The sequence below is a fragment of the Chlorocebus sabaeus genome, chromosome 17, assembly GCF_047675955.1.
Source record: "Chlorocebus sabaeus isolate Y175 chromosome 17, mChlSab1.0.hap1, whole genome shotgun sequence".
Lineage (NCBI taxonomy): Eukaryota > Metazoa > Chordata > Mammalia > Primates > Cercopithecidae > Chlorocebus > Chlorocebus sabaeus.
In genome coordinates this window covers 63,213,076-63,231,118 of record NC_132920.1, presented here as the reverse complement: position 1 = coordinate 63,231,118, position 18,043 = coordinate 63,213,076, and the positions used below count along the sequence as shown (strand labels likewise).

The following is an 18,043-nucleotide window of genomic DNA, read 5'->3' as shown; positions in this document are numbered from 1 at the left end:
TTCTCCATGTATTTGATGGTATTAGATGAAAGAATAATAAATGCCCAGGTGAATCTAAAGAAAGAGAGTTCACATAACACTACTTACTCAACCTCCATAGGAGTGTGGAAGGAAAATGTGCAAAGTAAAATGCATCAACAATTTAGAACTTCATGAAGTGTAATTGATTGAGGAAGCTCTTTGACTTTTAGGCCGTGGAAGTCACTCTAGGTATCTCGAGAAATGGGGATTGATATGGTTAGGCTTTCTGTCCCTACCCAAACCTCACCTTGAATTACAGTCCTCATAATCCCAATAATTCCCATGAGTCAAGGGAGAGGCCAGGTAGAAATAATTGGATCATGAGGGCGCTTTCGCCCATGCCATTCTCATGATAGTGAGTTCTTATACGATTTGATGGTTTTATCAGGGGCTCTTTCCCCTTCCCGTGGCACTTCTCCTTCCTGCTGCCTCGTGAAGAAGGTGCCTTGCTTCTCCTTTGCCTTCCACTGTAATTGTAAGTTTCCTGAGGCCTCTCCAGCCATGCTGAACTGTGAGTCAATTAAACTTTTTTCGTTTATAAATTACCCAGTCTTGGGCAGTTATTTTTATTTTTTATTTTTTGAGATGGAGTCTCCCTCTGTTTCCCAGGCTGGAGTTCAGTGTCACAATCTCAGCTCACTGCAGCTTCTGCCTCTAGGGTTCAAGAGATTCTTCTACCTCAGCTCCTGAGTAGCTGGGATTACAGGTGCATACCAGCATGCCTGGCTAATTTTTTTATTTTTATTAGAGACGGGGTTTCTCCATGTTGCTCAGGCTGGTCTCGAACTCCTGACCTCAGATGATCCACCTTCCTCAGCCTCCCAAAGTGTTGGAATTACAGGTGTGACCCACTGTGCCCCGTGGGCAGTTCTTTATAGCAGTATGAAAACGAACTAATAGGAATATTTTATTTTATTCTTTATTTTAAAAAGTGTCCATTTTTAAATTTTTAAAGTTTTCATTTTTAATTTAATTTAATTTTTTTTTAAAGGGGGTCTGGCTCTGTAGCCCAAACTGGAGTGTAGTGGCATGACCTTGGCTCACTGCAACCTCTGCCTCCTGGTCTCAAACAATCCTTCCATATCAGCCTCCTGAGTAGCTGGGGACTACAGGCCCACACCACCACACAAGGCTAATTTTTGTGTATTTTGTAGAAATGGGATTTGGCCCTGTTGCCCAGGCTGGTCTAGAATTCCTGAGCTCAAGGGAACTATCTCTGAAAGTGTTGGAATTACAGGCATGCGCCATTGCACCCAGCACATTTTCTATTTTTTTAAACAAGCTTTATTAAGGGATAATTGATATACAAAAAGCTGCACATATTTAATGTGTACAATTTTATTAGTTTTTGCATATGCAAACACTGGCAATAGCATTACCATAACCCAGGTGATAGACATATTTAACACCTTCCAAAGTTTCATTGTGTCCCTTTGGGTTTTTTTTCTAAAGAATACATATCTACTCTCTTAAGAATTTTGAAGACTACAACATGATATACATTATGATGTATAGCAGGCTCCTAGAACTTTTTCATCTGACATAACTGAAACTTTATACCTATTTAACGACAGGTTCTCAAGGAAATGGGATATTTGACAGATATATGTGACAACAAAAAGATCAAGGATCTCACAGGATTTCTTGAATGAATAAAGACTTTTTTTTTATTAGCACCTCAGGTACATCAGGCCCTGTGCCAGATAGTTTATACCCAGAAGCTCATTTAACTCTCCTGAAACAAAACAAAACAAAACAAAACAAAATTAAGACAGCATTATTATCCTCATGTCTTGAGGCTGAGATATTGTGACTTGATCATAGTAACGAAGCAGGACATGGGAGAGGAAGTGCAGTGTTTGTGATTCCAGTGGCCAGTCTTCTCGACTGGCCGCCTTGTATTAATTCCAAGCCTTTAATACCAGCCACCGATACTGAATATATTGGCGAATATAATAGTGAATTCTCTTGCCTCTAGTATTCAAGATAGCCATGGTGATTTAGTTGAACATAAATGAATTATATATATACACGAAAGCTAGTATATATTCTAACAATAATTACTAACTTGAAAGGATAATCAGAACTCTATTCTGTTTGCACTTACTCTCTTATCCTATTAAGGTGAAATCATTTCAGATTATTAAATATGACATTAATGTAGAAATAACTTTATGGCATTTTGCCTTTATACGAAGTAAAAATTATTTGTAAAAAGAGGGATAATCATGTCACAACCTTTATGCAATACATATAGTGGGTGGAAAATGACATTTTAGTTTTAATTAGAATAATTTGAGATTCCTCCTGAGAAGTTTGCCTAAGGTCACAGAACTACGCAGAGATAGAAATACAGCATAGGAATCTCTATTTCTAGCCCAATGATCCACTTAGTTAAAACAGGGCTTATGCTATTCATAAAGCAATGTCATCAGTCACAAATCTAGTTAAGTAAGAGAGGAGTAAAAATTAGATATTAGGAGAAACAACCATTTATGTAATAAATGTCAACCAATCTTTCTTTTTAAACTAATTTCGTAATATTATGTATCCATTTCTTAGAAGAAAAGTTTTATAAATTTAGGAAAATAATATAACTATTCTTGATTATCAGTTTCCTTGGTTGGAATGAAATTGCATTTAGAGTTAATTTTGTAAAGCTTCAATGGTGTCTCTAAAATTAGATGTCAAATAATAATAGATTATTTTTAATTACACAGATCTCCATGATAATGCATAACCTCTGTAATGTATGGTGTTGCTTTATATTTTATTAATATGAGTGTTCAACACTGGTACTTTAATTCAGAAACTGTTTTTACTTTTTCAGGATTTGTATAATGGTTTATAGGGATTATGATACCCCCTATATTGTTCTCATTTTATTGACTTATTTTAGCAAATGATTTTATGATTAATTTCTCCTTTCTAACTTGCCCTCATTCTTTTTCTTTTCTTTTTTCCTTTTTTCATTCTTTCTTTTTTTTTTTTTTTTTTTTTTTGAGACGGAGTCTTGCTCTGTTGCCCAGGCTGGAGTGCAGTGGCACGATCTCGGTTTGCATAGGGTTCAAGTGATCCTCCTGCCTCAACCTCCTGAGTAGCTGGGATTACAGGCTTGTGCCACCATGTCCCAGCTTATTTTTGTATTTTTAGTAGAGGCAGGGTTTCACCATGTTGACCAGGCTGGTCTTGAACTCCTGAGCTCAAGTGATCTGCCCACCTTGGCCTCCCAAAGTGCTGGGATTACAGGTGTAAGCCACTTCGCCCGACCTGCCATCATTTCAAGTCTCTAAAAACAATCCTGAAAATTCATTATTTTAAGTTTTTCTCTTTACCTTTAGTATAAGAAGAAATAAAAACTCATTTTATTTCTACTTGTTTTGTTTGCTTACCCAGAAATATTTCTACGTAAGATGTTTTATTTTAGAGTTTTTAATTGCCAGATGTTCATTGAACACTTGCACATTTGATGGCGCTTAAGTATTTTGACACAGTTTTTTTTTCTTTTTTGAGACCGTCTCACTCTGTCACCCAGGCTGGAGTGCAGGGGGACCATTTTTGTAGACCCAGAGTCTGACCATGTTGCCTTGGTTAGCTCAAACTCCTGGGCTCAAAGGATCCTCCCTCCTCGGCCTTCCAAAGTACTGGGATTACAGGTGTGAGTCACTATGCCTGGCCTTAGCACAATATTAAGCACTTCATAAGGCCTCAATAAAAATTCATTTTATTTTTATTACCATTACTAGTGTGAACAGTGCAATATAACTATAGATCAAAGTCTCTGTCTTCAAGGACAGATCTTAAAATTCAGTAATGGAGGAGAAATGGCATTTAGAAAGAAGAGGACACACAAGCCAAGGCTGCGTCCTAGTGTAACTTATGTCTGATGCCTTCGCCTACTTTCTCCTTATCTGCTATCCCCTTTACTTGATAACTAACAGAACCGAAAACTGAAAGTAACTGGGAGAATGTCTGCATAAATGTTAGCTCACAGTGTAATTCCTGGTGCTTGGGAAAATTCCAAATCATGAATATAGACTTTGACCAAGAGATCTTTGGGACAGTCAATATTATTCTTTAGAGAGCTGGCAAAATTTCTAGTCAATTTTAAGAAGAGGCCCTTGGAGTAATTCTGGAGTCCTGAGGCTACTTCAGAGATGAGATGAACTGTAGTTGTGTGTCTGAAAAATAATCCAGATAACTTTAGGCACAATTTACATTTCCTACTAACTCAATAGGCGTCTCTAAAAATCCCCAGGAAATAGTCTGGACTGACATTTCTGGCCTAGCTTTATGCCAAACCTCATTGCTTAGGAATTGGAGAAAAACTGGTTTTACTCTGAGGAAGTGGTATGTTTGGAGCATGAGGCAGTAACCATTTAACAGCATGTGGGGTCATTAAGATTTCATTAGTTTTTTCTGTGCTACCCAAGTCCACCAATTTTTTTTCAACACCTATTAAGTGCCCAATACCATACTAAATACTTGGTTAAAACACATGTCATAGGTTCTTGTCCTTGACTAGCTTAACAATTTCAAAGGAGCAGGTTTTAAACTGTGTTCATTGCACTTTATGGTTCCAAGAAAGAAGCCCCAGAGCCAATGCTGGGGTTGGTATAATTTTAGAATTGCACTTAGCACATAATAAATGCCCAAATTGTATTAGCCTTGTGGGTTTACGGTTCAACTGAAAAACTTTTATTGGCTTTATACAGTTGATTTATATTTATATATTGATCTTCTGAATAAGATTTTAGTTGAAAAAAGGTTCTGCTGCTAAACAAAGTTTGAAAAACTAATGATCTCAGGTATCTCATTTCAGAGTCTTTTTAAAAGTTAATATAAACATTCCATAAAGACTTTACTCAATTTTATAATATTATAGAGTCCCACTTTTGATTAAATGAATGTCTACAAAAAGTCAAAACATTTTGACAAATATGTATACTTTACTGAGTTTAGAATGGCCCAATTATAGATAATAGGAAAAAAGACTTAGCCATCAACATTATGATACTTTATATGTGTCAAACCTGTACCCGTTTTTGTGAACATTATAAAAGTTAACATGTATTGAGTGCCAGGTACTATTCCAAATCATTTTAAAATATTTTATGTCATTGTATCTTCATAGCCATATTAAGAGACAGGTACTATTTTATAGATGAGGTAATACCTTATTATTTTATTTTACTTTTTTTTTTTTTTTTGAGATGGAGTCTTGTTCTGTTGCCCAGGCTGGAGTGCATAGTGCTATCTTGGCTCACTGCAACCTCCGCTTCCTGGGTTCAAGCAGTTCTCCCTGCCTCAGCCTCCTGAATAGCTGGGATTACAGGCACTCACCACCACGCCCGGCTAATTTTTGTATTTTTAGTAGAGGTGGGGTTTCGCCATGTTGGCCAGGCTGGTCTTGAACTCCTGACCTCAAGTGATCTGGCCACCTCAACCTCCCAAAGTGCTGGGTTTACAGGTGTGAGCCACCACACCTGGCTGAGGTAATACCTAAAGACCATAAATATTTAACATGACCCAAATCATGTAGCAAGAAAGTCTCAGAGTTTGTATAAAAACACAAGGCCATCTGAGCTATTAAGTATTATTATCCCAATTTTATAAATGTAGGAACTGAGATCCAGAATTTTTGTCTTAGATTATACAGCTATTAACGGTCAGAGCTGGAATTTAAAATAAGATCATCTGACCCCAAATCTGGTATTTAAGAACTGCCATAATAGTTAGAAATCATTAAAACTTAGCAAAATATAAATTGGTTGTTTCTGACAATTGTGTAAAGTGAATACTTGATCAAGAAGTTTAGATACATGTAAAACTATCTTAAAAAGCCTGAATAGACTGAATAGATTACATTTGTTGGTTATTAATGTATCTAAAGAAAGATTACATTAAAGAAATATTTAACATCTTTGGTGAGATATATCCCTAAATATTTCATATATTTATGATATTATGAAAAATATTTTCGGTTGGGCACAGTGGCTCACACCTATAATCTCAGTGCTTTGGGAGACTGAGGCAGGAATACCACTTGAGGGCAGAAATTTGAGATTAGCCTGGGTAACATAGCATGACCCTGTCTCTACAAAATATTTTAAAAATTAGCTGGGCATGGTGATGTGCACCTATAGTCCTAATTACTTGGGAGGCTGAGGCGGGAGGATCACTTGAGCCCGGGAGTTCGAGACTGCAATGAGCCATGATTGCACTATTGCACTCCAGCCTGGGAAATAGAGTGAGACTCCATCTCAAAGAAAAACAAATATGTTTAAAAATACTTAACCCTGATTATTTGCTGCTAGTATATAGAAATACTTTTTTTTTTATATTGATCATTGCAATGGACTGGATGTTTATGTCTCCCCCAAAAAAGTTAGTTGAAATTCTAACTCCTAAGGTTATGACATTAGGAGATGGGGCCTTTGGTGATCCCCTCATGAATGGTATTAGTGTACTTATAAAAGGGACCCCAGAGAGCTTGTTTGACCCTTTTGTTATATGAAATTCCAGGGAGAAGATGTCCATCTATAAGGAAGTGGTCCGTCACCAGACACTGAATCTGCTGGTATCCTGATCTTGAATTTATCAACCTCCAGAACTGTGAGTAATAAACTGTTGTGTATAACCTACTTGATAGTATTTTATTATGGAAACCTGAACAGACTAAGATTTCTATCATAAATAGAAATCTTACTAAGCTTACATATTAGTTCTAGATTTTTTTTTGGTAGATTCCATATATTAATATTATCTATTTCTTTTTGAGTAAACTTTGGTAATTCGTATTTTTTGAGGAAATTTAAGTTAACACATTTGTATCAAAGTGTCCGTGATTGCATTTTAAGTTGTACATAATTTATTGCTATGTAATAAATTACCACAAACTTAGTGGCTTAAAGCACACATTTATTATCTCTGTTTCTGAGCATCTCCTAGGAGTCTGGGCATGGCTTAGCTAGGTCCTTCGCTTAGGGTCTCACAGGCTGCAATTAAAGTGTCATCTAGGACTGGATTCTTATTAGGGAAATATATTCCTCCAAGCTCTAATGGGTTGTTGGCAAAATTCATTTCCTTGTGGTTGTAGGACTCATGGCAGCTTGCTTCTTAAAAGCCAGCAATGGAGAGAGAGAGAGAGAGAGAGAGAGAGAGAGAGAGAGAGACTAGCAAGTCTCTCATGTAACCTGATACATGTAAACACGTGTATCTCATTGCCTTCACCATTGTGGGGCCTGGCAAGCATAAAATCTACAGGATAGGTTGACAGGCTGGGGAGCCAGGAAATAGTTGATGTTGCAGCCTGAATCTGAAGGCAGTTTGGAAATAAAATTTCTTATTTTTGGGGTACCTCAGTTTTTTCCTAAGACCTTCAGTTGACTGGATGAGCCCCACCCACATTATGGAGGGTAATCTGCTTTATCAAAAGTCTACTTACTTAAATGTTAATCTCATCTTTAAAAAAACCCCAAAAATCCTTCATAGCTACATTTAGGTTGGCGTTTGCCCAAATATCTGGGTACTATGGCCTAGTCAAGTTGACATATGAGATTTATCGTCACATCACTCAGCTAATTTCCAGATTGCTCAATTATTAATTTCTCATTTCTAGTGACCTGCCTGCTCCAATTATATATCTATTCCAAAATTACATTCAGAGCCTGAAAATCACCAGGCAGGATCTACTCCAAAGTCACTAATTCAAATAGTCCACTTCCTGACCAAAGTCCCCTTATTATTTCAGCTTATGTGTTCAAGTACTTTTATGGTAAAAGTTTTTAGAAGAGATAAGAATCTTCAGGCCCTTGATTCTTACTCTTTCCTCTATCAGTCAGGGCTCTTCCTTATCTATCTTGGATGTCATGGTCAAGTTCTTAAATTACTCTCTTGTAAAAATATTAAACATTATTTTTCTATCTTTCCATCATATCTTCTTGGTGAAAGCAACATGGGGTGAATCCACATATTTTCTCCAAGCTTGCTTCTGGCTATCTGAACACTACTGGAGAAAAGACACAAGAGTGCAGAATTCACTAAGAATTTATGTTCACCAGGCTCAATGGTTTTCAGTTGCCTGACAGCTATGTATTTCGTTCATGAGCTAAATTTCTCACTTTAAATTGACTAAAAAAAATACACTCTCATCAAACTTCCACATCCACCTTCACCTTGTCACTCTCATAGTATTTTTTTACCTCCTACGTCTTCAAGAAAACAAGAGCTCCTCTACAGCTAGCAGCAAGAGTTCTAGTTGCTGCTCACGCCTTCATGCTTAGCAGTAGTAATGGCTGCTTACAGTTGCTCGTCACTGGGAGTTTTACTCCTCCTTGTCAGTTGCCTTAATCCCTTTTCACATGTTGGTAAGTACTACCTTCATTAAGCTTTCTTTGATTAAACCTTTGGGTGTGCCATCTGTTTACTTATGTAACCCTGACCAATAGAAAATCTTAAATCAGCCTTTTGCCCTGTCATCATCACTGCATGCTCCAGTTGCATACATTTTAACACAGACTTCTCTAGAGCTAAACCAGATATTAGGCCAAAGGTGAAAGACGTGGCACAATTTTCACCTACATGCCCATGGCTGATATTATAGATCATGGCATGTATTCCTACTGATCCTTCCCACTTACAGCTAGGCAATTCATGAATAGATTGGTTTAAATTTTGCCTTTTGCAAGTTGCATTCTTCCAAAGTAGTTTGCTTTTTACATAACCTCAAAATTTTCTGCCCTTGTCATTCTTAGTTTGATTAATGGACATGTTGTGATAGTTATAAACTTGTTATTTTTGTATTTATTAATTATTCACTTTTTGAATTAACCTGTACCTTAGTTTTGTAACTAATTGCTTTTTTTTTTTTTTTTTTTTTTTTGAGACACATTTTTGTTCTGTTGCCCGGGCTGGAGTGCAGTGGCATGATCATGGCTCATTGCAGCCTTGACTTCCTGGATTCAAGTAATCCTCCTACCTTAACTTCCCAAGTAGCTGGAACCACAGGCGTGTGCCACCATGCCCAGCAAATTTTTTTTTTTTTAATTTTTGGCAAAGATGAGGTCTCTCTATGTTACCTGGGCTGGTTTGAAATCCTGTGCCCACTAAATGCCCACAAGAGAAAGCAGGAAAGATCTAAAATTGACACTCTAACATCGCAATTAAAAGAACTAGAGAAGCAAGAGCAAACACATTCAAAAGCTAGCAGAAGGCAAGAAATAACTAAGATCAGAGCAGAACTGAAGGAGATAGAGACACAAAAAACCCTCCAAAAAATCAATGAATCCAGGAGTTGGTTTTTTGAAAAGATCAACAAAATTGACAGACCACTAGCAAGACTAATAAAGAAGAAAAGAGAGAAGAATCAAATCGACGCAATTAAAAATGATAAAGGGGATATCACCACCGACCCCACAGAAATACAAACTACCATCAGAGAATACTATAAACACCTCTACGCAAATAAACTGGAAAATCTAGAAGAAATGGATAATTTCCTGGACACTTACACTCTTCCAAGACTAAACCAGGAAGAAGTTGAATCCCTGAATAGACCAATAGTAGGCTCTGAAATTGAGGCAATAATTAATAGCCTACCAACCAAAAAAAGTCCAGGACCAGATGGATTCACAGCTGAATTCTACCAGAGGTACAAGGAGGAGCTGGTACCATTCCTTCTGAAACTATTCCAATCAATAGAAAAAGAGGGAATCCTCCCTAACTCATTTTATGAGGCCAACATCATCCTGATACCAAAGCCTGGCAGAGACACAACAAAAAAAGAGAATTTTAGACCAATATCCCTGATGAACATTGATGCAAAAATCCTCAATAAAATACTGGCAAACCGGATTCAGCAGCACATCAAAAAGCTTATCCACCATGATCAAGTGGGCTTCATCCCTGGGATGCAAGGCTGGTTCAACATTCGCAAATCAATAAACATAATCCAGCATATAAACAGAACCAAAGACAAGAACCACATCATTATCTCAATAGATGCAGAAAAGGCTTTTGACAAAATTCAACAGCCCTTCATGCTAAAAACGCTCAATAAATTCGGTATTGATGGAACGTACCTCAAAATCATAAGAGCTATTTATGACAAACCCACAGCCAATATCATACTGAATGGGCAAAAACTGGAAAAATTCCCTTTGAAAACTGGCACAAGACAGGGATGCCCTCTCTCACCACTCCTATTCAACATAGTGTTGGAAGTTCTGGCTAGGGCAATCAGGCAAGAGAAAGAAATCAAGGGGATTCAGTTAGGAAAAGAAGAAGTCAAATTGTCCCTGTTTGCAGACGACATGATTGTATATTTAGAAAACCCCATTGTCTCAGCCCAAAATCTCCTTAAGCTGATCAGCAACTTCAGCAAAGTCTCAGGATACAAAATTAATGTGCAAAAATCACAAGCATTCTTATACACCAGTGACAGTCAAACAGAGAGCCAAATCAGGAATGAACTTCCATTCACAATTGCTTCAAAGAGAATAAAATACCTAGGAATCCAACTTCCAAGGGATGTAAAGGACCTCTTCAAGGAGAACTACAAACCACTGCTCAGTGAAATAAAAGAGGACACAAACAAATGGAAGAACATACCATGCTCATGGATAGGAAGAATCAATATCATGAAAATGGCCATACTGCCCAAGGTAATTTATAGATTCAATGTCATCCCCATCAAGCTACCAATGAGCTTCTTCACAGAATTGGAAAAAACTGCTTTAAAGTTCATATGGAACCAAAAAAGAGCCCGCATCTCCAAGACAATCCTAAGTCAAAAGAACAAAGCTGGAGGCATCACGCTACCTGACTTCAAACTATACTACAAGGCTACAGTAACCAAAAGAGCATGGTACTGGTACCAAAACAGAGATATAGACCAATGGAACAGAACAGAGTCCTCAGAAATAATACCACACATCTACAGCCATCTGATCTTTGACAAACCTGAGAGAAACAAGAAATGGGGAAAGGATTCCCTATTTAATAAATGGTGCTGGGAAAATTGGCTAGCCATAAGTAGAAAGCTGAAACTGGATCCTTTCCTTACTCCTTATACGAAAATTAATTCAAGATGGATTAGAGACTTAAATGTTAGACCTAATACCATAAAAATCCTAGAGGAAAACCTAGGTAGTACCATTCAGGACATAGGCATGGGCAAAGACTTCATGTCTAAAACACCAAAAGCAACGGCAGCAAAAGCCAAAATTGACAAATGGGATCTCATTAAACTAAAGAGCTTCTGCACAGTAAAAGAAACTACCATCAGAGTGAACAGGCAACCTACAGAATGGGAGAAAATTTTTGCAATCTACTCATCTGACAAAGGGCTAATATCCAGAACCTACAAAGAACTCAAACAGATTTACAAGAAAAAAACAAACAACCCCATCAAAAAGTGGGCAAAGGATATGAACAGACATTTCTCAAAAGAAGACATTCATACAGCCAACAGACACATGAAAAAATGCTCATCATCACTGGCCATCAGAGAAATGCAAATCAAAACCACAATGAGATACCATCTCACACCAGTTAGAATGGCGATCATTCAAAAGTCAGGAAACAACAGGTGCTGGAGAGGATGTGGAGAAATAGGAACACTTTTACACTGTTGGTGGGATTGTAAACTAGTTCAACCATTATGGAAAACAGTATGGCGATTCCTCAAGGATCTAGAACTAGATGTACCATATGACCCAGCCATCCCATTACTAGGTATATACCCAAAGGATTATAAATTATGCTGCTATAAAGACACATGCACACGTATGTTTATTGCAGCACTATTCACAATAGCAAAGACTTGGAATCAACCCAAATGTCCATCAGTGACAGATTGGATTAAGAAAATGTGGCACATATACACCATGGAATACTATGCAGCCATAAAAAAGGATGAGTTTGTGTCCTTTGTAGGGACATGGATGCAGCTGGAAACCATCATTCTCAGCAAACTATCACAAGAACAGAAAACCAAACACCGCATGTTCTCACTCATAGGCGGGAACTGAACAATGAGATCACTTGGACTCAGGAAGGGGAACATCACACACCGGGGCCTATCATGGGGAGGGGGGGAGGGGGGAGGGATTGCATTGGGAGTTATACCTGATGTAAATGACGAGTTGATGGGTGCAGCACACCAACATGGCACAAGTATACATATGTAGCAAACCTGCACGTTGTGCACATGTACCCTACAACTTGAAGTTTAATAATAATAAATAAATTAAAAAAAAAAAAAAAAAAGAAAATCATAGAGTGTATTTACACAAACCTAGATGCTATAGCTTACTACACACCTAGGCTATAAGGTATAACATATTGCTCCGAGGTTACAAACCTGTATAGCACATTACTGTACTGAATACTGTAGGCAGTGGTAACACAATGATAAGTATCTGTGTATCCAAGCATAGAAGAGGTACAGTAAAAATATGGTGTAAAATATTTTTTAAAAATGAGGCCATGTGCGATGACTCATGGTTGTAATCCCATCACTTTGGGAGTCTGAGGCAGAAGGACCGCTGGAGCCAAGAGCTTGAGACCAGCCTTGACAAGATAGGGAGACCCTGTCTCTACAAAAGTTTTTAAAAACTAGCCATGTGTCATGGCATGTACTTGTGATGTCATCTACTTGGGAGGCTGAAGTCTGAGGATTGCTTGAGCCCAGGAGGTTCAGGCTGCAATGAGTAGTGATCTTGCCACTGCACTTTAGCTTGGGTAACAGGAGCAAAACCCTATCTCAAAAGAAAAAAATATATATTTAAAAAAATGGTACCATGAATGGAGCTTGCAAAACGGCAAGTTTTTCTGGGTAAGTCAGTGAGTGAGTGGTGAGTGAATGTGAAAGTCTAAGATATTACTGTACACTACTGTAGATTTTATACACATTGCACATTTAGGCTATACTAAATTTATTTTTCAAAATTATTCTTCCTTCAATAATAAATTAACCTGAGCTTACTATAACTTTTTAACTTTATCAACTTTATAATTTTTTCAAATTTTTTACTCTTTTGTAATAACACTTAGCTTACAACACATTGTACAGTCAAACAAAAATATTTTCTTTCTTTATATCCTTATTCTAAAAGCTTTTTTTCTATTTTTACATGTATAAAATGCTTTAAAATACTTTTAAAGCATTTTGTTAAAGCTTTGTTTTAAAGCATTTAAATACTTTTGTTAAAAGTATTTAAAATACTTTTAAAGCATTTTGTTAAAACTAAGGCATAAGTACACACATTACCCTAAACCTACACAGGGTCAGGGTCATTGATATCATTGGCTTCCTCCTCCACATTTTTTCCCATTTCAAGATTTTCAAGGGCAATAACACACATAGAGCTGTCTGTCATCTCCTGTGATGACAATGCCTTATACATCCTGAAGGACCTGCCTGAATCGGTTTTACAGTTAACTTTTTTCTTTAATATACTCTAAAATAACAATTAAAAATATAGTATAGTAAATATATAAATAAGTAACATTTATTATCACCAAGTTTTATGTACTGTGCATAATTGTACATACTATACTTTTAGATGACTGGCAATGCAGTAGGTTTGTTCACACCAGTATCCCTACAAACATGCGAGTAATGTGTTGCCTTGCAACATTATGACAGCTATGATATCACTAGGCAATAAATTGTTTTCAGCTTCATTATAATCTTTTCTTTCTTGCTTTCTTTTCGTCGTCTTTTTTTTTTTTTTTTTTTTTTTTGGTGAGACACAGTTTTACTCTGTTGCCCAGGCTGGAGTGCAGTGGCACGATCTTGGCTCATTGCAACCTCTACCTCCCAGGTTAAAGTGATTCTCATGCCTCAGCCTTCCGAGTAGCTGGGATTACAGGTGTAATTACAGGCATAATTACAGGTGTGCCACCATGTCCAGCTAATTTTTGTATTTTTAGTAGAGATGGGGTTTCACCATGTTGGCCAGGTTGGTCTCAAAAACTTCTGACTTCAAGTGATCCAGCCTCCTCGGCCTCCCAAAGTGCTGGGATTACAGGTGTGAGCCACCACACCCAGCCCATAATCTTTTTTTTTTTTATATTAACAAGTCTTCCCACTTTTATTTTCCATTTATCATGCTCATTTTTGTCAGAATCGTAGCCTGCTTCTTTAAAATTGACAACCAAGATTCACTGGCAAACATCCTTTGTCCTTGGACCATATAATCTCAGCTTTTGTCCTTATGTGGGTTTTTTTTTTCCTCCCAAGCCCACAAGTTTCCTGGAGCCAACTTTTGCAGCTTAAAATTGTTCACGTGATTTTATACTTTATGGCTTTGAGCCATGAACACTTGTACAATGTTGTTTTGCCACTTTCCATTTTATGTGGGGATTATTTCCTCCTGGAATACTCCTTTTGTATTAGCCAAAGGAGTGAAAGTTTGTGTTGATTTCTTAGATGGTGCATGGGGGGTTGTGGACATATTTGAGACACAGAGATGGACAGATGGCAAGATGAAGTTGTCTTTTGAGATAAGAGGATTGAGCTCTGAAATGCTCAGGGTCAAATCAGCCTCAGGTATAATTCTCCCTTCGTGCTTCCATAGGCCAAGAGTAGCTTGAGGGGGATGCAGAGCCTGCTAATGTATAAGGTAAGACCAGCCAAAGGCTAATGTCTGGGGGGTGTGGGAGGGGCTCCAGCTCAGGCATTCTCTTCCTCAGATGGGGATTCTGGCCTCCAGAGGAGGTGCTTGGTGAGGGCCCAGCCCTCACCAGCCACTCAGATCACCTGCAGCAGCACTTGCCTGTCACTCAGCACTTTTAACAGGTGAGAACACCCCTTCCGCCACAGACACACTTGGTATTATCACTGATTCCTCCACCCACCACAGTCCCCATCCAGACATCTTGCCTCCCTCATCACTTACCCTAATATTTGGCACCCACTTCACACTCACCCTATTTCAACAAGCCTCAGCCCCCTGATTCTGCAGCTCCTGAGGTCCTGTCATTCCCCCCGCTTTGCAAAACCAGCCCCTCCACCCCAGCAGGAGACTCCAGCTGGAAGAGGAACCTTCTGAGCCACCAAGGGAGGGGCAAATCTAAAGGGGAGCACCAATATTGAAAGCAGGAGCCACAACCGATAGGGATAAGGGTCCCCAAACTCCAGAGCAGCCTGGCCAGGGCTGGGGCTCTCAGGCAAGTACCTAAGACTGCCTATCATCACCCAGAACACCTCCTCTGAGTCCTGAGGATGAGGGGGATCTATGGGCAAAAGAAGCTATAGGCAGCAGCATCTTGAGGTCTAGAGAAAAACTGGATTTGTTGAGTGAGATTCTGGACAGTTGGAGTGTTGGAGCCAAGAGTGCAGGCAGCCTGAGACCAGGCCAGAGTTTAAACTGCTGTCACAGAGGGGACCTGGACAGTTGATTCATCCTGGTGGATGCCCTGCCTCCTCCCCAAGGTTCACCCTAATGGTCTATCCAACTTGCCAACCCCTCTGCCATTTAAAGGTCAACAACTTGCCTATCTCTCCACCCTGCCCAGCCCAACATACCAGGAAGAGCAAGATAGCAACTAGACAATGAGAAACTGCCAGAGGAGCTTCAGCCCCTGTCCCTGCCTGCAGACCTGCCGTCTCTGCAAAATACCTCATCTGTGGATGCTACAAGCTCCTCCTCAAGGAATCTCACGTCCTAGCTGTCCTAGAGGCTGACCAAGAAGTCATTTCTCCATCTCAGTCCTCAATAGCTCCTGCAGACCCAAGTAGTGGAGGGGACCCCGAACACTCTCCTCTCAGAGAGTCTTTAATCCTTTATCCCTCCCCTCCCTACAAGGCAGCCAAAGATTCTAGAGCCCAGGTGAGCCCCAGTTCCAGGCTCTCCACTGTGCCCACCCAGCCCAGCCCTCCAGAAAGCCCCCAAATTCCAGCCCCCACAAAATCCAACTTCGATATTGCCCAGACAGCCCAGCCTCTTGATCCTTCCCCAGATTCTAGTTCTCCAGAGAATCCCAGAGCCCAGCCTCCCAAGGTCCTGCTAGTAGAGCACACTCACCTCCAGTCACTGGAAGAACTGGGAGGCCTGAATTCTGTCACCCACAAGCAACCAGCAAGAGCCCCAGGCCAGGAGCCAGCCCCCAGAGTGGCTGATCTGAAGTGCTTTGACAGTTAAGGATCAAGGGTCGGGAGGAGACTCCTGTCCTTTAATAAAGCCACAAGAGTCAGAAACTGGTTTTTCCTGGTGAATTTCTCTAAGGCCCTTTCTCTGGAGGGGAACACAACCTACCCACCTCTCACCCTCCAAGGGCAGCCTCTTTAACTGGCTCCTAGAAGGGAGTTCCAGGAAGCCCCCCAATACCCTAGGATCCTTACAGCCTTACAATTCCTCTGCATTTGTGTCTTCCATCTTGGCTAATGCCTCCACCAGCTCAAAAACAAACAAACTTTATTATACTTCACTACTAATTTTATATAAGTATGTAAAAAGTTAGCAGCCCTACCCTCCCTTGCCCTCAGGAGCAGTCTTTGAAACACCTTCTTTCCTGCTGTTCTTAAGAACTGGGTGGATCTGATTGCCCAGAGAGGGCTCTACCTTTCCCCAAGGTCACACAGCCATGAAGTGGGACAAATGGAGGAGAGGGGAACTAGATGGGCAGGCAGCCCCACACTTTTCTTCTCGGAGTCCTGAGGGACCTAGGCCTCAACTGCATGGGAGAACTGAAAGAAAGGAGAGGGAGTTGTCAGGCCTGCAGTGCACACAGAGGGAAGATGGTTCTACAAGCGAGGAGGTGGATCCCTAGCCCTGACACCCTCAGCTGCAGGCACAGCCGAGTACCTGCCAGGCAGGTGCCCCCAGCCCCTCCTGCAAGTCCTTCTGAGCTGTCAGAGGTGGTGGCAGCTGCTGTATACAGGAAGCCAGCACCCGGCAGTCCTGGGCAGTGGCAGTGGCTGCAGTGGGCCCTAGTGTTACCAGAAAGGAGTCCTGATCCGGACCCCAAGAGAGAGTTCTTGGATCTCATGCAAAAAAGAATTCAAGGCGAATCCATTGAGTAAAGTGAAAGCAAGTTCATTAAGAAAGTAAAGGAATAAAGAATGGCTATGCCATAGGCAGGGCAGTCCCTAGGGCTGGTGGTTATCTTTATGGTTATTTCTTGATTATATGCTAAATGAGGGGTGGATTATTCATGAGTTTTCCAGGAAAGGGGTGGGCAATTCCCCTGGAACTGAGGGTTTCTCTCCCTTTTAAACCATACAGAGTAATTTCCTGACATTACCATGGCATTTGTAAGCCATAGTGATGCTAGTGGGAGTGTCTTTTAGCATGCCAATGCATTATAAATGCATTATAACTAGCATATCATGAGCAGTGAGGACCACCAGAGGTCACTTTCATCTCCATCTTGGTTTGGTGGGTTTTGGCCAGCTTCTTTACTGCAACCTGTTTTATTATTAATTATTATTATTATTATTGTTGAGACAGAGTCTCGCTCCATTGCCCAGGTTGGAGTGCAGTGGTGTGATCTCGCTTCACTGCAACCTCCGCCTCCTGGTTTCAAGTGATTCTTTTGCCTCAGCCTCCCGAGTAGCTGGGATTACAGGCACCCACCATGCTCAGCTAATGATTATATTTTCACTAGAGACGGGTTTCACCATATTGGCCAGGCTGTTCTCAAACTCCTGACCTCAGGTGATCTGCCCACCTCAGCCTCCCAAAGTGCTGGGATTACAGGTGTGAGCCGCTGCGCCCAGTTGCAACCTGTTTTATTTTGCAAGGTCTTTGTGACCTGCATCTTTTGCGGACCTCCTATCTTATCCTGTGACTTAGAATACCTAACCTCATGGGAATGCAGCCCAGTAGATCTGAGCTTCATTTTGAAGCGGCTACATTGTCTGCAGTATATACCCGGGGTTTGTTATCTGGTGCCAGGAAAATTTAGGACACAGATACACATGAGGAGTTTAGGAGCAAAGGTTTAATAGGCAGAAGAAAAGAAAATAAAACAGCTCTGTCTGTTGAGAGAGAGGGGACTTCTGAGAAGAAAG

At 40.0% G+C, this 18,043-nt stretch overlaps 1 pseudogene; it reads left to right on the top strand.

The window, feature by feature from the left end:
• LOC119620161 (DENN domain-containing protein 1C-like) overlaps nt 1-16,342 on the top strand; it is a 48,015-nt pseudogene extending 31,673 nt beyond the window's left edge.
• The last annotated feature ends 1,701 nt before the right edge of the window (nt 16,343-18,043 follow it).